The sequence below is a fragment of the Oncorhynchus kisutch genome, linkage group LG29, assembly GCF_002021735.2.
Source record: "Oncorhynchus kisutch isolate 150728-3 linkage group LG29, Okis_V2, whole genome shotgun sequence".
Lineage (NCBI taxonomy): Eukaryota > Metazoa > Chordata > Actinopteri > Salmoniformes > Salmonidae > Oncorhynchus > Oncorhynchus kisutch.
In genome coordinates, this window is record NC_034202.2 from 3,896,011 (window position 1) to 3,919,274 (window position 23,264).

At 43.4% G+C, this 23,264-nt stretch overlaps 1 protein-coding gene across 2 annotated transcripts in view; it reads left to right on the plus strand.

Moving 5' to 3' along the window:
* Positions 1 to 23,264, plus strand: part of LOC109873805 (ubiquitin carboxyl-terminal hydrolase 20) — a 67,847-nt gene that overhangs the window by 36,613 nt on the left and 7,970 nt on the right. Inside the window, exon 25 of one of the 2 annotated variants that reach the window (XR_004206196.1) lies at positions 16,331 to 17,417. The gene's annotated coding sequence lies outside the window, so the exon portion shown is untranslated. Of the gene's footprint in view, positions 1 to 16,330; positions 17,638 to 23,264 lie in introns of those variants that run through there. The other variant, XM_031809570.1, reaches the window with a different exon arrangement.

Sequence of the window (23,264 nt, forward strand, 5' to 3'; positions counted from 1 at the left end):
GAATGATGGCCAGATCAATAGGTAATCTGGAAGACCAGACATTTCCAATTGATTAAGCTTTCAGGGGCATGAACCTTTTGTAACTAGGGGGCAGTATTTTCATTTTTGGATAAAAAAACGTTCCCGTTTCCGACATTGCCAATTGATTAAGCTTTCAGGGGCATTAAGAGCCACTGATCCCTTATGCTGCATCCTGGGTAAAATAATCTAATTGGACACTCCCTTGATGCTTTGCCGACCTTTTCTTGTCTGTGTGTGAGTGCCTGCACATGTTTGCGCACGTGTTTTGGGTGTGTGTATTGGCACGCATGTATGCTTTGTGAAACTTGTGTGTGAGAGAGCGAGACAGAACAGTGGTGTCTCGCTGTGTGTGACTATGATGTCATAGTCTCATCCCCTATGCATGGCTCTGGCTGTATCATGCTAATCCAGACCGAGGCAGATAGAGATGACTAAGGAGAGAAGGGAGGAGAGAAGGTAACAGGAGGAGAGAGGATAGAAGAGCACACGGATCATCCTTTGCAGAAAGGAGCAGTGAAACAACATACAAGGTAAGTGGGAGGGGTAATGTATACCTCTCATTCTCTCTTTGACCAACCCAAATAAAACTGCTGCTGGATCGCTCCACTGTTTCGAAACATTGGCATGTGTGCCTCTGACTGCAGCCTCTTGACTACTGCATGCGTGTGACTGTCTACACCAGCTGTCTGAGAGTAATGACATATGTTCCTGTACAGATTGTGTTTGGGCGCAACAATCCGGTGTTCTGTGCATCTCTGACTGCAGAGGGAACAGTGTTTATCATAATGTTACTTCACACAGTAAGGATTAGAGTTTCAGCTGTTACAGACATTGAATGACTCAGGAGAAACCAAACCTCATGAAATGAATGAGTGATGATTGTTAAATAGCTGCTGTAGAATTACTTTAAGCCTTTGGCTGTGATAGAGCTAAATGAAATCATGGAGGATCTGTAGTAATGACAGGGATGCTGTGCAGGCTACTGTACCAGTAGCTCTGATTGGACCGGGTGGGGCTCTCCCGTCCTCGCCCCAGCGACTGACATCATTGGCTCATTTGGATGTAATGGCTCTTTGTATGCAAACGAGTTGCCTTTGCATGATGCACACAGGCTGATCATGATGTGACGATAGACAGAAGGTCACAGTCTACTGACAGTAGACATCATAATGCTCTTATCTGGTGTAATTGAAAGGTATAATTATTAGTCACTACAATGATTACATGGAAATAGGATAATACACACACGGTACGATGTCCTGTAACTGATGGTTTCGACTGGGTCATGTATGTTTCAGGGTACTGTTCATAATTCATGGATGTCTCATCCACCATTATAACTATATCTATATCAACATATTGGATGGTGAAAATAAGGGGGGCTGCTGATTATTTAATGAATGAGAGAAATGTTGTTTTTGTAAAGTGGCAAAGTAGTAAAAGCAACACATTTCACTTCATACAGTACATTCGGAAAGTATTCAGACCCCTTGACTCTTTCCATATTTTGTTACGTTACAGCCTTGTTACCCCATAATGACAAAGCAAAACTAGTTTTTTAGAGATGTTAGCAAATGTATTTAAAAAAATCACATTTACTTAAGTATTCAGACCCTTTACTCTGTACTTTGTTGAAGCATCTTTGGCAGCGATTACAACCTCAAGTCTACTTGGATATTATGCTACAAGCTTGGCACACCTGTATTTGGGGGAGTTCCTTCCATTCTTCTCTGCAGGTCCTCTCAAGTTCAGTCAGGTTGGATGGCGTCGCTGAACAGCTATTTTTAGGTCTCACCAGAGATGCTCGATCGGGTTCAAATCCGGGCTCTGGCTGGATCACTCGAGGATATTCATAGACTTATCCCAAAGCCACTCCTGTGTTGTCTTAGCTGTGTGCTTAGGGTTGTTGTCCTGTTTGAAGGTGAACCGTCGCTTTCATCAAGGATCTCTCTGTGCTTTGCTCCATTCATCTTTCCCTCGATCCTGACTAGTCTCCCAGTCCCTGCTGCTGAAAAACATCCCCACAGCATGATTCCATCGTAGGGATGGTGCCAGTTTTCCTCTAGACGCGACGCTTTGCATTCAGGCCAAAGAGTTCAATCTTGGTTTCATCAGTCCAAAGAATCTTGTTTCTCATGGTCTGAGAGTCCTTTAGGTGCCTTTTGACAAACTCTAAGCAGGCTGTCATGTACCTTTTACTGAGGAGTGGCTTCCGTCTGGCCACTCTCCCATAAAGGCCTGATTGGTGGAGTGCTACACAGATGGTTGTCCTTCTGGAAGGTTCTCCCATCTCCACAGAGGAACTCTAGAGTTCTGTCAGTGACCATTGGGTTTTTGGTCACCTCCCTGACCAAGGTCCTTCTCCCCCGATTGCTTAGTGCCCGACCTCACTAGTGCTCTTGTGGCTGAATGGAAGCAAGTCCTCACAGCAATGTTCCAATATCTAGTGGAAAGCCTTCCCAGAAGAGTGGAGGCTGTTATAGCAGCAAAGGTGGGACAAACGGCATATTAATGCCCATGATTTTGGAATGAGATGTTCGACAAGGAGGTGTCCACATACCCATGTCATGTAGTGTACATGCTAAACAAAGATCAAGCCTGAAAATGTAGCAGTGTCCCAGTGTATGTTCACCTACTGTACAAGCATTACAAATCAACCGTACAGCAGTTTGTGTTAGGAGAGACATGATGAGTTAGTAATGTGAGTATCTGAGTGTCAGCATGCAGACTAATAAATACGTACAGTAAGTGATTTCTGTCTGTTGCACTGCCACTGTCCATTCAGCCAGCGGGGTTTTCTGTCCATCACACAAACAGAAAGATAGAACTGTCCGGGAAAAAGAAAGGCAGAGGGGTTTGTTTGATGATTAACAACTAATGGTGTGATTGTGGTAACGTACAGGAACTCAAATCCTATTGTTCTCCCCATCTGGAATACTGCACCATCAAATGCCAAATGCCACTGACTCGGTTCAACAGGAAGTGCATAGAGGATGTTGTTCCCACTGTGAAGATTAGAACTTATTCAAACCAAAAACTGGAAAGACGGCAGCATTCACGCAAAACTGAAAGCGTAAACAACAGCATTTAACAATTGCAAGATGACTGGGAACATGGACGTGGACAAACAGACGAGCTATGACCTCTGTAAGGCAATCAAAAAGGCAATATAACAGTACAGGGACAGAGTGGAGTTGCAATTCAACGGCTCAGACACCAGACGTATATGGCAGGGATTCCAGACTATTAATGACGGATTATAAAGGGAGAGCCAGACACGTCGCGGACACTTTGAGGAAAAGCACATCGGGCTGACGACGCGGACCCCCGCCACTCATGAGGACTGTGTGCTCTCGTTCTTCTTGGCCGACGTGAGTAAGACATTTAAGTGTGTTAACCCTCGCAGGTCTGCCAGCCCAGAAGGCATCGCAGGCCGCGTCCTCAGAGCATGTGCAGACCAACTGGCTGGAGTGTTTACAGACATATTCAATCTCTCCATATCCCTGTCTGTTGTTCCCACTTGCTTCAAGATGTCCACCATTGTTTCTCTACCCAAGAAAGCAAAGGTAACTGAACTAAATGACTATTTCCAAGTAGCACTCACTTCTTTCATCATGAAGTGCTTTGAGAGGCTAGTTAAGGATCTTATCACCTCCACCTTACAACGAAATACGAGACAGCCTACAGGGAGGAGGTGAGAGCCCTGGCGGAGTGATGCCAGAAAAATAACCTCTCCCTCAAAGTCCACAAAATGAAGGAGCTGATCGTGGACTACAGGAGACCGCAGAGAGACTATGTCCCCTTCCACATCGATGGGGCCGCAGTGGAGAGGGTCAAAAGCTTCAAGTTCCTCGTCATGCACATCACTGATGACCTGAAACATCTACAGAACCTGGTGTCACAGGAAGGACCATCAATATCAGGGGTGGGCATCTCCAGTCCTCGGGGGCCTGTGTCACACAATCTCCTTCCCTAGCAAACACAGCTGATTAATCAAATTGCATTAGAAACTGAAGATCATGATTTAGGTGATTATTGGAGTCAGGTGTGTTAGCTGGGGCTGGGGCAAAACTGTGACGCCAAACAGGCCCTCGAGGACTGGAATTGCCCACCCCTGACCTATATTGAACAAAAATATAAACTCAACTCAAGTGTTGGTCCCATGTTTCATGAGCTGAAATAAAAGATCCCATAAATGTTCAGTATGCTAAAAAAGCTTATTACTCTCAAATGGGCAAACGTTTGTTTACATCCCTGTTAGTGAGCATTTCTCCTTTGTCAAGATAATCCATCCACCTGACCGGTGGGGCATATCAGGAATCTGACTAAACAGCATGATCATTACACAGGTGCACCTTGTGCTGGTGACAATAATAGGCCACTGTAAAATGTGCAGTTTTGTCACACAACACAATGCCACAGATGTCTCAAGTTGAGGGAGCGTGCAATTGGCATGCTGACTGCAGGAATGTCAACCAGAGCTGTTGCCAGATAATTGAATGTACATTTTTTCTACCATAATGTCTACCACAACGACGTTTTAGAGAATTTGTCAGTATATCCAACCGGCCTCACAACTGCAGGCCAAGTGTAACCACGCCAGCCCAAAACCTCCACATCCGGCTTCTTCACCCGCGGGATCGTCTGAGACCAGCCACCCGGACAGCTAATGAAACTGTGGGTTTGCAAAATCAAAGAATATCTGCACTAACTGTCAGAAACCATCTCAGGGAAGCTCATCTGCATGCTCGTCATCCTCACCAGGGTCTTGACCTGACTGCAGTTCGGCGTCATAACCGACTTCAGTGGGCAAATGCTCACCTTCACTGGCAAAGTGTGCTCTTCACAGGTAAATCCTGGTTTCAACTGTACAGGGCAGATGGTGTCAAGTGGGCGAGCGGTTTGCTGATGTCAATGTTGTGGACAGAGTGCCCCATGGTGGTGTTGGGGCTACGGTATGGGCAGGCATAAACTACGAACAACAAATACAATTGCATTTTATCGATGACAATTTGAATGCACAAAGATACCGTCATGAGATTGTCGTGCCATTCATCCACCACCATCACCTCATGTTTCAGCATGATAATGCACAGCTCCATGTCGCAAGGATCTGTCCCATGTTCCTGCATATTCACTAGACATGTCACCAATTTGAGCCTGTTTGGGATGCTCTGGATTGACTTGAACGCCAGTGTGTTCCAGCTCCTACCAATATCCAGCAACATTCCACCGGCCACAATCAACAACCTGATCAGCTCTATGCGAAGGAGAGATAGATGTGTCATGCTTCATGAGTCAAATGGTGGTCAGACCAGATACTGACTGGTTTTCTGATCCACTCCCCTACCTTTTTTTCATGATATCTGTGACCAACAGATGCATATCTGTATTCCCAGTCATGTGAAATCGATAGAATTAGCATCTAATTAATTTATTGCAATTGACTGATTTCCTTTAACTCAGTAAAATCTTTGAAATTGTTGCATGTTGCGTTTTATATTTTTGTTCAGTGTAGGAGGCGACAGTACAGGTGTATCAAAGCTGGGACCGAGAGACTCCAGGCTATTAGACTGCTAAACAGTCACTGCTAGCCGGCCTCCTCCCAATACCCTGCCCTGAACCTTAGTCACTCTTACTAGCCAGTTACCACTCAATACTCTATCCTGCACCTTAGAGACTGCTTTGCCCTATCTACTGTACATAGTCATTTAACACTGGTCACTTTAATAATGTTTACACACTGTTTTACCCACGTTATATGTATATACTGTATTCTAGTGATGGCTCATCCTATATAACTACTGCTGTACAAACGTTTTCTATTCATATACTGAGTCCATACTGTCTGCACACCTTAATACACTGAATATACCAAACGTTAGGATCAAATCAAATGTTATTGGTCACATGCGCCGAATACAACACCTTACGGTGAAATGCTTACTTACGAGCCTCTAACCGACAGTGCAGTTTTAAAAAATACAGATAAGAGAGAAAAGTAACAAATAATTAAAGAGGAGCAGTGAAACATAATAATATATACAAGGGGCTGCCGGTACAGAGTCAATGTGGAGGCTATCTACAGGGGGTGCCGGTACAGAGTCAATGTGGAGGTAGTATGTACATGTAGGTAGAGTTAATTAAAGTGACTGTGCATAGATGACAACAGAGAGGGGCAGTGGAGGGGAGGGGGGGTATTTGTGAATAGTCTGGGTATCCATTTGACTAGATGTTTAAGAGTCTTATGGCTTGGGGGTAGAAGCTGTTTAGAAGCCTCTTGGACCTAGACTTGGCGCTCCGGTACCGCTTGCCATGTGGTAGCTGAGAGAACAGTCTATGACTTGGGTGGCTGGAGTCTTTGACAATTTTCAGGGCCTTCCTCTGACACCGTCTGGTATAGAGGTCCTGGATGGCAGGATGCTTGGCCCCAGTGATGTACTGGGCTGTTCGCACTGCCCTCTGTAGTGCCTTGCGGTCGGAGGCCAAGCAATTGCCATACCAGGCAGTGATGCAATCAGTGCTCTCGATGGTGTAGCTGTAGAACCTTTTGAGGACCCATGCCAAATCTTTTCAGTCTCCTGAGGGGGAAAATGTTTTGTCATGTCCACTTCATGACTGTCATTGTGTGCTTGGACCATGTTCGTTTTTTGGTGATGTGAACACCAAGGATCTTGAAGCTCTCAACCTGCTCCACTACAGCCCCATCGATGAGAATGGGGGCGTGCTCGGTCCTCTTTTTCCTGTAGTCTACAATGATCTCCTTTGATCAAATTGAGGCAGAGGTTGTCCTGGCATCACACGGCCAGGTCCCTGACCACCTCCCTGTAGGCTGTCTTGTTGTTGTCGGTGTTGTCATCGGCATATTTAATGATGGTGTTACGCACACCTCTTGGAGGAAGGAACGCAACACCCTGCTACACTCAACTCCCCGCGGAGTGAAAGAGGTATATGACTGTAGGTGCGGGTAAGGATGTCAGAGGCAGAGAATATTACTGTTTACAGGGAATTTATTCTTCCTTCACATGGTAATTTGAGGAAAAGGGGCTGGACGGAACCAAAGAAAAGAACATTTCAAGAGCCCCATCTTCTACCTTACCTACCTACCCACTACTTACTTATACTTAACGCCACCTGGTGCCCTGACCTTTATACAGGGGGTGGTCCGCCCAGGTCTTACCTAGTGTGCATAGACAGAGTACATACTACAGGTATATGTATGCCCGCAGGCCTCTTGCCTTAGCACTCCCAAGTTGCCTTCTCCTTCCCCCTTGGGAACAAAAACAGAATAATTACTAATGTAAAGTGAGCAGTTTCCATAATCAAAACACAGTCCTTTTGATAAAAACATATCCCTGCCTGACCGGCTACAAAATACTTTACAACAAATCATATAGTCCCACAACGAAACACAGGACACACAAAGAAGCTCTCTCCCATAACAAAAGGAAAACATATCCCTGCCTGACCGGCTACAAAATACTTTACAACAAATCATATAGTCCCACAACGAAACACAGGACACACAAAGAAGCTCTCTCCCATAACAAAAGGAAAACATATCCCTGCCTGACCGGCTACAAAATACTTTACAACAAATCATATAGTCCCACAACGAAACACAGGACACACAAAGAAGCTCTCTCCCATAACAAAAGGAAAACATATCCCTGCCTGACCGGCTACAAAATACTTTACAACAAATCATATAGTCCCACAACGAAACACAGGACACACAAAGAAGCTCTCTCCCATAACAAAAGGAAAACATATCCCTGCCTGACCGGCTACAAAATACTTTACAACAAATCATATAGTCCCACAACGAAACACAGGACACACAAAGAAGCTCTCTCCCATAACAAAAGGAAAACATATCCCTGCCTGACCGGCTACAAAATACTTTACAACAAATCATATAGTCCCACAACGAAACACAGGACACACAAAGAAGCTCTCTCCCATAACAAAAGGAAAACATATCCCTGCCTGACCGGCTACAAAATACTTTACAACAAATCATATAGTCCCACAACGAAACACAGGACACACAAAGAAGCTCTCTCCCATAACAAAAGGAAAACATATCCCTGCCTGACCGGCTACAAAATACTTTACAACAAATCATATAGTCCCACAACGAAACACAGGACACACAAAGAAGCTCTCTCCCATAACAAAAGGAAAACATATCCCTGCCTGACCGGCTACAAAATACTTTACAACAAATCATATAGTCCCACAACGAAACACAGGACACACAAAGAAGCTCTCTCCCATAACAAAAGGAAAACATATCCCTGCCTGACCGGCTACAAAATACTTTACAACAAATCATATAGTCCCACAACGAAACACAGGACACACAAAGAAGCTCTCTCCCATAACAAAAGGAAAACATATCCCTGCCTGACCGGCTACAAAATACTTTACAACAAATCATATAGTCCCACAACGAAACACAGGACACACAAAGAAGCTCTCTCCCATAACAAAAGGAAAACATATCCCTGCCTGACCGGCTACAAAATACTTTACAACAAATCATATAGTCCCACAACGAAACACAGGACACACAAAGAAGCTCTCTCCCATAACAAAAGGAAAACATATCCCTGCCTGACCGGCTACAAAATACTTTACAACAAATCATATAGTCCCACAACGAAACACAGGACACACAAAGAAGCTCTCTCCCATAACAAAAGGAAAACATATCCCTGCCTGACCGGCTACAAAATACTTTACAACAAATCATATAGTCCCACAACGAAACACAGGACACACAAAGAAGCTCTCTCCCATAACAAAAGGAAAACATATCCCTGCCTGACCGGCTACAAAATACTTTACAACAAATCATATAGTCCCACAACGAAACACAGGACACACAAAGAAGCTCTCTCCCATAACAAAAGGAAAACATATCCCTGCCTGACCGGCTACAAAATACTTTACAACAAATCATATAGTCCCACAACGAAACACAGGACACACAAAGAAGCTCTCTCCCATAACAAAAGGAAAACATATCCCTGCCTGACCGGCTACAAAATACTTTACAACAAATCATATAGTCCCACAACGAAACACAGGACACACAAAGAAGCTCTCTCCCATAACAAAAGGAAAACATATCCCTGCCTGACCGGCTACAAAATACTTTACAACAAATCATATAGTCCCACAACGAAACACAGGACACACAAAGAAGCTCTCTCCCATAACAAAAGGAAAACATATCCCTGCCTGACCGGCTACAAAATACTTTACAACAAATCATATAGTCCCACAACGAAACACAGGACACACAAAGAAGCTCTCTCCCATAACAAAAGGAACACTGGCTTTTCAAGCTGCATAAGGAGTCGGTAATTACAGAAAGCTGTATCCCCTGACGAAAGGGCAGGGTCAGAGCTCCAATTTGCAATGGGGGCCATCCAATCAGTTGCTTGGGGTAATCCAGGAAGATTCCTGAAATACACACATGCATATACACAACACAGAAACTGGGAACGTAACAGATGGTGTTAGAGTTGTGCCTGGCCGTGCAGTTATGAGTGAACAGGGAGTACAGGGGGGGGGCCTGAGCACGCACCCCTGAGGGGGCCCCTGTGTTGAGGATCAGCGTGGCGGATGTGTTGTTACCTACCCTTACCACCTGGATCCAGTTGCAGAGGGAGGTGTCTAGTCCCAGGGTCCTTAGCTTATTGATAAGCTTTGAGCGCACCATGGTGTTGAACGCTGAGCTGTAGTCAATGAATAGCATTCTAACATAGGTGTTCCTTTTGTACAGGTGAGAAATGGCAGTGTGGAGTGCAATAGAGACTGCATCATCTGTGGATCTGTTGGGGCGGTATGCAAATTGGAGTGGGTCTAGGGTTTCTGGGATGTAGTGTTGATGTGAGCCATGACCAGCCTTTCAAAGCACTTCATGGCTACAGACATGAGTGCTACGGGTCAGTAGTCATTTAGGCAGGTTACCTTAGTATTCTTGGGCACGGGCACTATGGTGGTCCGCTTAAAACATGTTGGTATTACAGACTCGGACAGGGAGCGTGAAGACACTTGCTAGTTGGTCAGCGCATGCTCACAGTACAGTAATAGTAGTGGTAATCCATCTGGCCCTGCGGCGAATGTTGACCTGTCTTAAGGTCTTACCCACATCGGCTGATGCTTTCATGCATGTTTCAGCGTTATTTGCCTCGAAGCGAGCATAGAAGTAGTTTAGCTCATCCGGTAGGCTCGTGTCACTGGGCAGCTCTCAGCTGTGCTTCCCTTTGTAGTCTGTAATGGTTTGCAAGCCCTGCCACATCCGAAGAGAGTCAGAGCCAGTGTAGTATGACGCGATCTTAGTCCTGTATTGATGCTGTTCCTGTTTGATTGTTCGTCGGAGGGCATTGCGGGATTTCCGGGTTAGAGTCCCGCTCCTTGAAAGCGGCAGCTCTACCCTTTAGCTCAGTGCGGATGCTGCCTGTAATCTATGGTTTCTGGTTGGGGAAAGTACGGTCACTGTGGGGACGACGTCATCGATGCACTTATTGATGAAGCCAATGACAGATGCGGTGTACTCCTCAATGATATTGGGGGAATACCAGTACATATTCCAGTCTGTGCTACCAAAACAGTCCTGTAGCTTAGCATCTGCTTCATCTGACCGCTTTTTTATTGATCTAGTCACTGGTGCTTCCTGCTTTAATTTTTGCTTGTTAGCAGGAATCAGGAGGACAGAACTATGGTCAGATTTGCCAAATGGAGGGCGAGGGAGAGATTTGTATGAGTCTCTGTGTGTGGAGTATAGGTGGTCCAGAGTTCTTTTCCCTCTTGTTGCACATTTAACATGCTGGTAGAAATGAGGTAAAACGGATTTAAGTTTCCCTGCATTAAAGTCCCCGGCTACTGGGAGCGCCGCCTCTGGGTGAGCGTTTTCTTGTTTGCTTATGGCGGAATACAGCTCATTCAATGCTATCTTGGTGCCAGCCTCTGACTGACTGTGGTGGTATGTAAACAGATACAAAAATATAGATGAAAACTCTCTCGGTCGGTAATGTGGTCTGCAGCTTATTATGATAAACTGTCCTCAGGTGAGCAATGTCTCAAGACTGCCTTAGATATGGTGCACCAGCTGTTGTTTACAAAAAGACATAGACCACCGCCCCTTGTCTTACCAGATGCCGCTGTTCTATCCTGCCGGTGCATAGCATAACCAGTCAGCTGTATGTTGATATTGTCGTCGTTCAGCCACGATCCGTGAAGCGTAAAATGTTGCAGTTATTAATGTCCGGTTGGTAGTTTAATCTTCCCAATAACTCGTCCAACGATTACAAGTTTGCGAGCAGAATTGAGGGGAGTCGGGATTTATTTGATCGCCTCCTACTCCTCAGAAGGCAGCCCGCCCTCCGGCCTCTCTTTCGCAGCCTCCTCTTCAAGCAGATCACTGGGGTTGGGGCCTGTTCCCGAGGGAGCCGTATATCCTCCACCTCGGGCTCGTCAGTGTCGTGAAAGAAGAAAAATTATTCTGCTAGTCCGTGGTGAGTAATCGCAGTCCTGATGTCTAGAAGTTATTTTTGATCATAAGAGCTGGTAGCAGTAACATTATGTACAAAAATAGTCAAAAACAGAAGTTCTACAACATATTGTCCCGACACAAATCTAGGGTTGCTAACCAAGCCGGCTGGCCGTTCATTCTATCAGTTCTGTTGCCAGAGACGCGACCCAGTCGTTCTGTCTTTTTGTTCTGTATCTATGGGCTGTATCCGTTCGTTCGTTCTAAAATTCTTGCTGGCAACGTTCTTATGCCTTGCTTGCTAGCTAGTGTGAGAGCAAAATTACAAGATTATGTTATAATACTGTTTATGCGTCAAATAAGGTTTGAGCACTCTCTCGTCTGTGTCCATGGGCCTGAGTTGGACCTCTGGGGCTTGAGCTGGCAGTTGACTTGGTGATAAAACCTAAAGACTGCCTTCCATAGACAAGATGTGGTGGGTATAATTGAGATAGAGTGAGCCTGGAGGAGTAGAACATGTTCCCTTATTGTCTCAAAATCATGGCATCTGGGAAACTAAGCCCGGGTGGGGTAAAAACAACACTGGGTGCAGATGACCACAGGATGAACCCAGGATGGCTTGTGGTGCCCCCCGATCAGCATGGGAGGGGTGGAACCAGCCATGACTAAGCATTTTTAGTGTTCACTATATAAGAACTCTGCATTGTCCGTAAAGGTTAAGCTCTCGGCAACATACTCGAGTGCTGGGTCAACAGCTTCATGGTGTGTCAGGTAGCCTAGTGGTTAGAGCGTTGGACTAGTAATCGGAAGGTTGCAAGATCGAATCCCTGAGCTTACAAGGTAAAAATCTGTCATTCTGCCCCTGAACAAGGCAGTGAAACCACTGTTCCTAGGCCGTCATTGAAAATAAGAATTTGTTCTTAACTGACTTGCCTTGTTAAAAAGTGCAGCCAGAATAACAGCAAAGTAGCTGCATTTGTTTAAGCAGTTTTCTAGTGACATTTATTTGGGTACATCCATAGCAATGAGCTAATGAGGTGTGATTTCGCCTGACCTAGAAAATGTGCTCTGTTGTTCAGAGGAGCTAGCCAACAGCACAGCTAACACAATCACTTCAAACGGAAGCTGGAAAGACTGAAAACTAGCTGCATTTTGTTTCATTTGACCTTTTTTCAATAGATTTTTTATTTTTATACATCCATAAAAATTATGCCACCTGATTCATGATCTCGACTGGCTGACAAATTCATTACTATGGGACAGCAGAAGATCGAATTTGAATACTGAAACAATGTTGCAAATGTTGGCGAGATGAGGTTTATATAAATCTCTGCTGTTGAAAACTAAATGCTAGTCTAAATGTCTAGATGATTTTTAGATGATTAAGCTTATAAATTACCTAGCTGGGCTGATGAGACTGAGACTGCGCAGTCAGATGGAAAAAAACGAAATAGGAATTTTAACGTTATAGATTTAGCCGGCTGGAATGCGGTTTTAACCAATCAGCATTCAGGATTAGACCCACCTGTCGAATAAACAGTATAAATACATTTCGCACTCTGACATTGCTCGTTCTGATATTTCTTCATTTTCTTTTCACTTTTAAGATCATGTGCATATTATTTTCTTTTGTTTTCTAGGTATTATTACCGCACTGTTGGAGTTAGAAACAAAAGCATTTCGCTACACTTACGATAACATCTGCACATCTGTGTACATGACCAATACACTTTTGATTTGATTTGCCACATTGAGCAGACTGAATTTGGCTAGCTTGGCGATGATTATTATTATATATTTTTTTACATTACTAAAACTTGGGTGATTTTACCAGGCAGTAACCATTGGTTACTGGCCTACTCCCAGTGTGTGTAGGGCAGGCCAACAGTATGCCAGTATGACTGGCATCCTTACCCGCACCTACAGTCATATTCAGTATTATTAGTGTGTGTGATATTAGTATTACTGGCATGGATCAGTTTGACCTTGGGTAGGTCAGTCTGTCGGTCCAGAAACGTTGTATGAGTGACAGATGACAGAGAGAATATAACATTGATAGTCAGAATGTTGTTTTGGATCTCCTAATCTGTGTGTGTCAGTGACGTGCAGTCAGATCGGTGGCTGGGTAGGCACTGGCTATTATCAAAGCCAGATTTACTCACGAATAAACCTCTCCTAATCTGTGTGTGTCAGTGACGTGCAGTCAGATCGGTGGCTGGGTAGGCACGGGCTATTATCAAAGCCAGATATACTCACGAATAAACCTCTCCTAATCTGTGTGTGTCAGTTACGTGCAGTCAGATCGGTGGCTGGGTAGGCACTGGCTATTATCAAAGCCAGATTTACTCACGAATAAACCTCTCCTAATCTGTGTGTGTCAGTGACGTGCAGTCAGATCGGTGGCTGGGTAGGCACTGGCTATTATCAAAGCCAGATATACTCACGAATAAACCTCTCCTAATCTGTGTGTGTCAGTGACGTGCAGTCAGATCGGTGGCTGGGTAGGCACTGGCTATTATCAAAGCCAGATTTACTCACGAATAAACCTCTCCTAATCTGTGTATGTCAGTGACGTGCAGTCAGATCGGTGGCTGGGTAGGCACTGGCTATTATCAAAGCCAGATTTACTCACGAATAAACCTTGATGAAGCCCAAGTTCACCATGCAACAGATAGCTCCAGCAACCACAGTGACAAAGGCTATTCACCGAAATTGACAATCAATTTTCACCAAATGTAAATACCAATGTACCCAAGATACACAACCGATGGCCTACGATTGCTGGATATTTCATTTCATCCAACAAATTGACACACTGCTCAGCTCAGCCATAGAATGATGCAAACCATTCAGATGAAATCAGTCACAACCAATAGGTAGCACTTAAATACCAATATATGGACACATTTCATCTGAATAGTTTGCAAACTCCATGTCCTTTCACAATGGATTTACAATTCTTCCAATGCACTTCACCCAGCCCGCGCAAACACACACACGCACACACATAATCATATTATTACACACATATCGACAAAATGTTCACATATCGACAAAATGACTGAAAAATGCAGTTCACAACATAAAAGAAAGTGTCATCAAAATGAAAATCGAGCTTGATAAATCAAATGAATGTTGTCTATTCTCATGTCCATTCAACAGTAGCCTAGTCCTCAAATGCATTTAGACCTTCCTTTACTTGTGAATGAAGTAAATTTGTCTGTCCTTCAGGGTAAACCTCTTGGTGACAGACAGCATTGTAGGGCCAAGGATGACCAAATGAATGTTGTCTATTCTCATGTCCATTCAACAGTAGCCTAGTCCTCAAATGCATTTAGACCTTCCTTTACTTGTGAATGAAGTAAATTTGTCTGTCCTTCAGGGTAAACCTCTTGGTGACAGACAGCATTGTAGGGCCAAGGATGACCAAATGAATGTTGTCTATTCTCATGTCCATTCAACAGTAGCCTAGTCCTCAAATGCATTTAGACCTTCCTTTACTTGTGAATGAAGTAAATTTGTCTGTCCTTCAGGGTAAACCTCTTGGTGACAGACAGCATTGTAGGGCCAAGGATGACCAAATGAATGTTGTCTATTCTCATGTCCATTCAACAGTAGCCTAGTCCTCAAATGCATTTAGACCTTCCTTTACTTGTGAATGAAGTAAATTTGTCTGTCCTTCAGGGTAAACCTCTTGGTGACAGACAGCATTGTAGGGCCAAGGATGACCAAATGAATGTTGTCTATTCTCATGTCCATTCAACAGTAGCCTAGTCCTCAAATGCATTTAGACCTTCCTTTACTTGTGAATGAAGTAAATTTGTCTGTCCTTCAGGGTAAACCTCTTGGTGACAGACAGCATTGTAGGGCCAAGGATGACCAAATGAATGTTGTCTATTCTCATGTCCATTCAACAGTAGCCTAGTCCTCAAATGCATTTAGACCTTCCTTTACTTGTGAATGAAGTAAATTTGTCTGTCCTTCAGGGTAAACCTCTTGGTGACAGACAGCATTGTAGGGCCAAGAATGACTAAATGATCAAACCTGGCTTTCATTTGAACACTGATATTGTAAAACATTCCTCTCATCTCTGATCAGATGTCTGCTCCAGGTTCCTGTGTCTGTCGGGCAGTCTGGTGCATTCAAACAGATGATTTTCTGCCTCTTTCTCTGATTTATGGTCAGGAAGCGCTAGTGTTGGTCTCCCTCTCTGAATTTATCATTTTTCTTGGAAATCCAACTTTGTTTGAGGTGCAGCAGTTGTCAGGTTGTTTTTGCTACAGTAGCTAGCTAGCTTCGTTCGGTTCAAGGGACATGCCCAAACGTGCAGGGTTTACCCGTGGCTTACCCACACAACATTTATGCAATACGCATGTGCAAAATAGGAAATAGGCTCAATGCAACAAATGGAGCTCGGCAAAGCAGCGAGGCCTATGCTGACCCTGTCCATTAAGTCACTGTAGTAATTAAATAGCTGCTCGCATCAATAGTTTGAATGAATGGAAAGGAAGACGTGAATACCCGAGTGCCTTTCCTGAGGGTTTTGATGCAGTTTTAGCACATTTTGAGCATAACAAACAGAATCATTGAGAGAAAAAAAACATTTTCATAACAGCTTTTTTCTTAGATTATCACAGGGTAAGCATTGCCTATCCCGACTGCACGTCACTGGAATGTGTGTGTTCGACCCCGGCAGACAACTGTGTTTGTTAGCCTTGTTGTGTCTGTGTGACTGGACAGGAAGGACTGGGAGACCAGACTTATTAACCCCTCGTTTTCCTTTTCTTCTCTCTTTCTTTTCAGGCTCGTCTCTGTTCGACAACCTGAGCTAAAACAGACCTGAGGACCTCACACCGAGGACAACCCTTGCATGACCAAAGCCTGACCAGGACCACGGTTTTGGATTGAAAACACTAGTTGGAGCCAGAGTAAACCATACTGCAGATGAACCATATCCTGGATTAAGGAGAGAGGGGGACAAATATCTAACACTTGTTCCATCACTCTCCCTCCCTACTGGCACTTTACAGAACAGACTAATATCTGATGTAAATATTGACATTGTGTTGGACGCCTGTCCTCATCTGAATTGCACTAAGAGAAAGAGAAGAGCAAGTTATGGGAGCTCATCCATAACCCTTTGACTCCTCAACTGGCGGTGACCTCAGAGATGCCCTAGGGGCTGGGTTCGATGTGAGGCAGCTGTCTGCTGCGGTCGACGTACAACCCACGTCTGACTTCGCTTTTTTTTTTTACTCCCTCTGTTTTCTTCTCTTGTTGTAGCTACACACCTCTTTCCCGCTCGGCCTGGGGCAAGGGTTCAAATAGTCCTCCTGTAAATCCATTCCGAGGGAAGACGCACTCACTGGAGGTCTGAGTCAGACTGCGCCACTGAAAGAGAGTTGTGTGTGTCAGTGAGTGTCATGTCTGTTTCACTTACTTACCTGTCACATCTGTCCACCCGTCTGTCTGTGTGAGTGATATCACATGCGTAACGGTTCGCGGTGTCTGTCTCGCCGTCTGTCTGTGGGAATCAGTGACTTCATGTGATAAAACGTGTGTGTGCGTTTCTATCAGCATTCAACGATACAAGCCAATTCCACTCTGTGTGTATTGCTCTCCATAAACCCACAATGGGCTGTGCCATGTGCTCACAGTTGATTGATGTGTGGAGTCTGTCGGTGAGGAGAACCAGCCGAAGGGCCATGGAACTGACTGCCCTTCCCGAGGCTCTCCAGGGGGGCTACCACAGAGTCACTGGCCTCCACTACATGTCCTCCTTCTCCGATGCAGAGGACTGCTGCGATGACAACAACAGTCACAACAGCACCACCGGCAGCTCCTTCACTATGGACTGGCAAGAGACAGATGACTGACACCGGGGTGACAGGTAGCCTAAGCAGTGTTTCCCAACTCCAGTCCTCGGCTACTTGTCAACTAATCATCAAATAAAATCAGATTTTATTAGTCACATACACAAGATATAACAGGTGTAGCCCTTACAGTAAAATGTCAAATAAAAAATTCTTACTTACGAGCCTCTAACCAACAGTTTCAAGAAATACGGATAAGAATAAGAGATGAAAGCAACAAGTAATTAAAGATATATATATATATATACACAAGGGCGTGCCGCTACAGAGTCAATGTTGCGGGGCACCAGTTAGTTGAGATAGTATGTACAGTTGAAGTCGGAAGATTACATACACTTAGGTTGGAGTCATTAATACTAGTTTTACAACCACTCCACACATTTCTTGTTAACAAACTATAGTTTTGGCAAGTCGGTTAGGACAGCTACTTTGTGCATGACACAAGTCATTTTTCCAACAACAGTTTACAGACAGATTATTTAACTTATAACTCACTGTATCACAATTCCAGTGGGTCAGAAGTTTACATACACTAAGTTGACTGTGCCTTTAAACAGCTTGGGAAATTCCAGAAAATGATGACATGGCTTTAGAAGCTTCTGATAGGCCAATTGATCATTTGAGTCAACTGGAGGTGTACTTGTGGATGTATTTCAAGGCCTACCTTCAAACTCAGTGCCTCTTTGCTTGACATCATGGGAAAATCAAAAAAATTGTAGACCAAGACTGGTTCATCCTTGGGAGCAATTTCCAAACGCCTGAAGGTACCACGTTCATCTGTACAAACAATAGTATGCAAGCAAAAACACCATGGGACCGTGCAGCCATCATACTGCTCAGGAAGGAGATGCGTTCTGTCTCCAAGAAATGAACGTACTTTTGGTGTGAAAAGTGCAAATCAATCCCAGAACAACAGCAAAGGACCTTGTGAAGATCCTGGAGGAAATGGTTACAAAGTACCTATATTCACAGTAAAACAAGTCCCCATATCGACATAACCTGAAAAGCCGCTCAGCAAGGAAGAAGCCACTGCTCAAAACCCGCCATAAATAAAGCCAGGCTACCATTTGCAACAGCACATGGGGACAAAGATCGTACTTTTTGGAGAAATTTCCTCTGGTCTGATGAAACAAAAATGGAACTGTTTGGCCATAATGACCATCGTTATGTTTGGAGGAAAAAGGGGGAGGCTTGCAAGCTGAAGAACACTATCCCAACCATGAAGCACGGTGGTGGCAGCATCATGTTGTGGGGGTGATTTGCTGCAGGAGGGACTGGTGCACTTCACAAAGTCAAGGTATTGGAGTGGCCATCACAATGCCCTGACCTCAATCTTATAGAACATTTGTGGCGTATGTGAGCATTTAAACCTACCAACCTGACTAAGTTACACCAGCTCTGTCAGGAGGAATGGGCCAAAATTCACCCAATTTATTGTGGGAAGCTTGAGGAAGGCTACCCGAAACATTTGACCCAAGTTAAACAATTTAAAGGCAATGCTACCAAATACTAATTGAGTGTATGTAAACTTATGACCCATTGGGAATGTGATGAAAGAAATAAAAGCTGAAATAAATCACTCTCTCTACTATTATTCTGACATTTCACATTCTTAAAATAAAGTGGTGATCCTAACTGACCTAAGACAGGGAATTTTTACTCTGATTAAATGTCAGGATTTATGAAAAACTGAGTTTAAATGTATTTGGCTAAGGTGAATGTAAACTTCCGACTTCAACTGTACATGTAGGTAGAGTTAATTAAAGTGACTATGCATAGATGTTTGTGTGGAGAGTGGGGGGGCAATGCGAATAGTCCATTCGACAAGATGTTCAGGAGTCTTATGGCTTGTAGGTAGAAGCTGGAAAGAAGCCGTTGAATGATGTGTTCTTGTCCGGGGCTACAACGAAAATGTGTACTGTTGGGGGTACTGGAGGTTAAAAGGTTAGAGAGGCGGTCCAGAACCGGAGGGTCGGCAGTTCAAATACTGAGTTTGACGGGAAATCTGTTCTGGACTAGAGTGAACTGGCAACCTGAGTCTAATTTGTACCAATATCCTATAGATGCCATATCCTGCCCTTGTTTAATTGATGCAAAAAATGCACTGAGTACAACCCAGGGGATACCACATTAAAAAGTATTCCACTTATTTTCAATGTGGTCCCCGATGGAATTCAGACAAAACAACAATAATCCCTATGCATAGAATAAATAAATAAATCAAATAAAAGATACAAGAAAATCTAATAAAATACAGTCAACATATCCTGATCCCACCATTTTGTCTTCCTGGACGCTATACACGTCCTACATCAAAACATCTACATCTTTAGTGTGGCTTGTGAAAGCGCCACTTATTTATACATTTCATTATTCTTTACAAGGCTACTCCTTTTACACATTTTTAAGATAGAAATGCCAAACTTTAAAACATGCAAACTGATCGAGAAATATTGTGCTTACATACACTTTTAGAAACCATTTATACTTTTTAAACGATTGAACTTTTATTAAACTTCATACACTTTAATGGGATTTCTTCAACATTCTAAAAACAAATCCCATTCTGAAGCTGTGACTTCCAACATTCTATTCACTGTAAACACTAACTTTTGACGTAAATCAGCTACTTTCCCAACAACTTAGACAAACACATAGAGGGTATGAAATCTTGATATACTTCTCTGCTTCTCAAATCTGAAATCAGAACAGCTGAAATCAGAACAGTTGAAATCAGAACAGTTGAAATCAGAACAGCTGAAATCAGAACAGCTGAAATCAGAACAGCTGAAATCAGAACAGCTGAAATCAGAACAGCTGAAATCAAAAACAGCTGTTTTAGTAACTGCATCAACTTTTAAAAACAGACATTTTGACCACTTTCCCAACAAGTTAGACAAAAACTTGGAGTGTATGAAATCTTAGTCTACTTCTCTGCTTTTCAAATATAATATCAGAACACTTCTCCCACTACCACAAAAATACTTTTAAAGAGCTGAAGCAGGGCATACAATTTTCCTTCATGTAAAATGACCATCTACTTATCAATAAAGCTGTATTCTAGCTAGGATGGTCTCGGGGCCAGACCTCTGCTTTCACATTACTGATGTAGCAGAGTAGCATAAATTCCTGTCTGGCCACGTTTCCACTCTACAAAGAAAATCGTGCAGGTTCAATATCAGAGATGTTGACAGACAATTTGTTCATTTTACAAGGTGGAACTTTTTGTGTCTGTAAAATTAATTATGTGACAAGTTGTGGTGGAAACGATTTCTTGCGCAATTGTTGATAGAAGAATCATAATGTCGAGGTACATTTTTGGAGTCATGCTATGTAAAAAATAAAAAATAAATGAAACATAGATAAAACTAAACGAAATATATTGTCACCAAATAATTCATTAAAACATGGGTTTGCAATGAAGGTCTATAGTAGCCTCAACAGCACTCTGTAGGGTAGCACCATGGTGTAGCCGGAGGACAGCTATTTTCTGTCCTCCTCTGGATACATTGACTTCAATACAAAACCTAGGAGGGTCATGGTTCTTACTCCCTTCAATAGACTTACACAGTAATTATGAAACGTTGGAGGACGTCCTCCGGAAGTTATCAGAGCAGACGATGGTTTAACAGTTTTGAACAAATTTGTTTCGAGAGAGAGCTATATTTTGTTATATTTTCTTTTAACTTTCACTTATGAAGTGAATGCTGCTAGCTAATTGAGCCTAGAGGGATGCTATGTTAGCTAGCAGGCTATGGCTATCCAACACTGGAATTCTTCCAACTCAAGCTTTTGATTTGATTAATTTATTGCCATTGGGGCCTGCCGGTGTAACTGCTAAACTACTTGCTGCCTACACTGTACTGCATGATTGTAGCGGGTTTACTAACTTGTTAGTTCTAGTAGCTACGATGATGTAGGTAGGCTGTGTGTAGCGGTTATGATATGAAGGTTTGGCTTGGAAAGGTTTTTTTGCCTGGTCAAAGACAGCTGATGTGTTGCTCACTGAAGTCCACAAAGGGAAAATGTGAGAGAAGGAGAGCAACGTAGACGGAGGGAAGGAGTTCTACAACGAGAAAGAATATCATGCTGTTTGTATATGACTGCTGTGAAAATTAACTGTGTTTGCGTGTGATCAGGGGTGTTCATTTCGCCAATTATGTTGAAAAAAATTTCTTGAACGGAATCAAATGGAATGAAACGGGCATAAACACACCTGAATTTGCCTAATAGAACCTCTCTTTTGCAACTCTTGACTGTGCCTGCAGCATACCAGCCTGCATCCCACTGCTGGATTGCCTCTGAAGTTAAGCAGGGTTGGTCCTGGTCAGTCCCTGGATGGGAGACCAGATGCTGCTGGAAGTGGTGTTGGAGGGCCAGTTGGAGGCACTCTTTTCTCTGTTCTGAAATACTGTAACTATCCCAGGGCAGTGATTGGGGACATTGCCCTGTGTACGGTGCTGTCTTTCAGATGGGATGTTAAATGGGTGTCCTGACTAAAGACCCCTGGGGGGATAACCTAGGTGTCCTGGCTAAATTCCCCATCTGGCCCTCATACCATCATGGCCTCTTAATCAACCCCAACTTCCAATAGGCTCATTCATCTCCCCTGTAACTTTTCACCAGGTTGTTGCTTTAAATAAGAATGTGTTCTCAGTCAATTTACCTGGTAAAAAAAGTGTTCATTACTTAATTTTTTTACACCCTAGTTCGGCTAGATGCAGGCAAGTAGTCAATACCCACTGGGCAAAAACTGGTTTAATCAACATTGTTTCCGCCTTATTTCATCCCAAAAAATCAATGTGATGACAATGAATCAACATGGAAAACTGATTGGATTTGTAAAAAGTCATCAAAGTAAGGGCATTTTGTCGAAAGAAAAATGTACCCAACTTTTTTCAAATTCATTTCATGTTGGTTGACAACTCAAAACTAACTAGACCTTAAACGGATGTCTGTGCCCAGTGGGGATTATCAATAAACGGTTTGGTTTGTGAGACCACTTTGAAATAAATCTTAAACACCAAAGCTTTATTAAAAGATCACATTTGGCAGAGCAGACCATCTCCTTTTTTATCTATGTAGGCTATTATATTATTTTGGATGTCTGTAAAACCCCTCCATGTAGGCTATATGCCCATCATGGAATGAGAGATGAGATCATGTAAAACCCCTCCATGTAGGCTATATGCCCATCATGGAATGAGAGATGAGATCATGTAAAACCCCTCCATGTAGGCTATATGCCCATCATGGAATGAGAGATGAGATCATGTAAAACCCCTCCATGTAGGCTATATGCCCATCATGGAATGAGAGATGAGATCATGTAAAACCCCTCCATGTAGGCTATATGCCCATCATGGAATGAGAGATGAGATCATGTAAAACCCCTCCATGTAGGCTATATGCCCATCATGGAATGAGAGATGAGATCATGTAAAACCCCTCCATGTAGGCTATATGCCCATCATGGAATGAGATCATCGGGTGACACTATTTTCCTGTAACAATTGCTTGTTTTCCATTTCGTTTGTTAAAAAAATCAAGCCCTTTGTAGTGTTAGGTTCTTATTTTTCAGAGTAAATAACTCACGGACACTAGAGAAGCTTTAACCAAGTTGAATTCTTCCCAAAGGTTCTGTAGAGCTGTATTCAGACGCCCAGATATTTATATCCCACTTAAGACACTCCTTCTTTCTCTCCAATCCTTACATTTTATGGTCCTACAGGAAGAGAGTAAAGAGGGTAACAGGATACCAAACCTTTATTACTCCCTTAAGGGAATCTGTCCTCACCTCCTGACCTCAACCCCTCCTTCCTCTAATCCATCTGTCTTTCCTGTATCAACACCGCGCTCTGCTC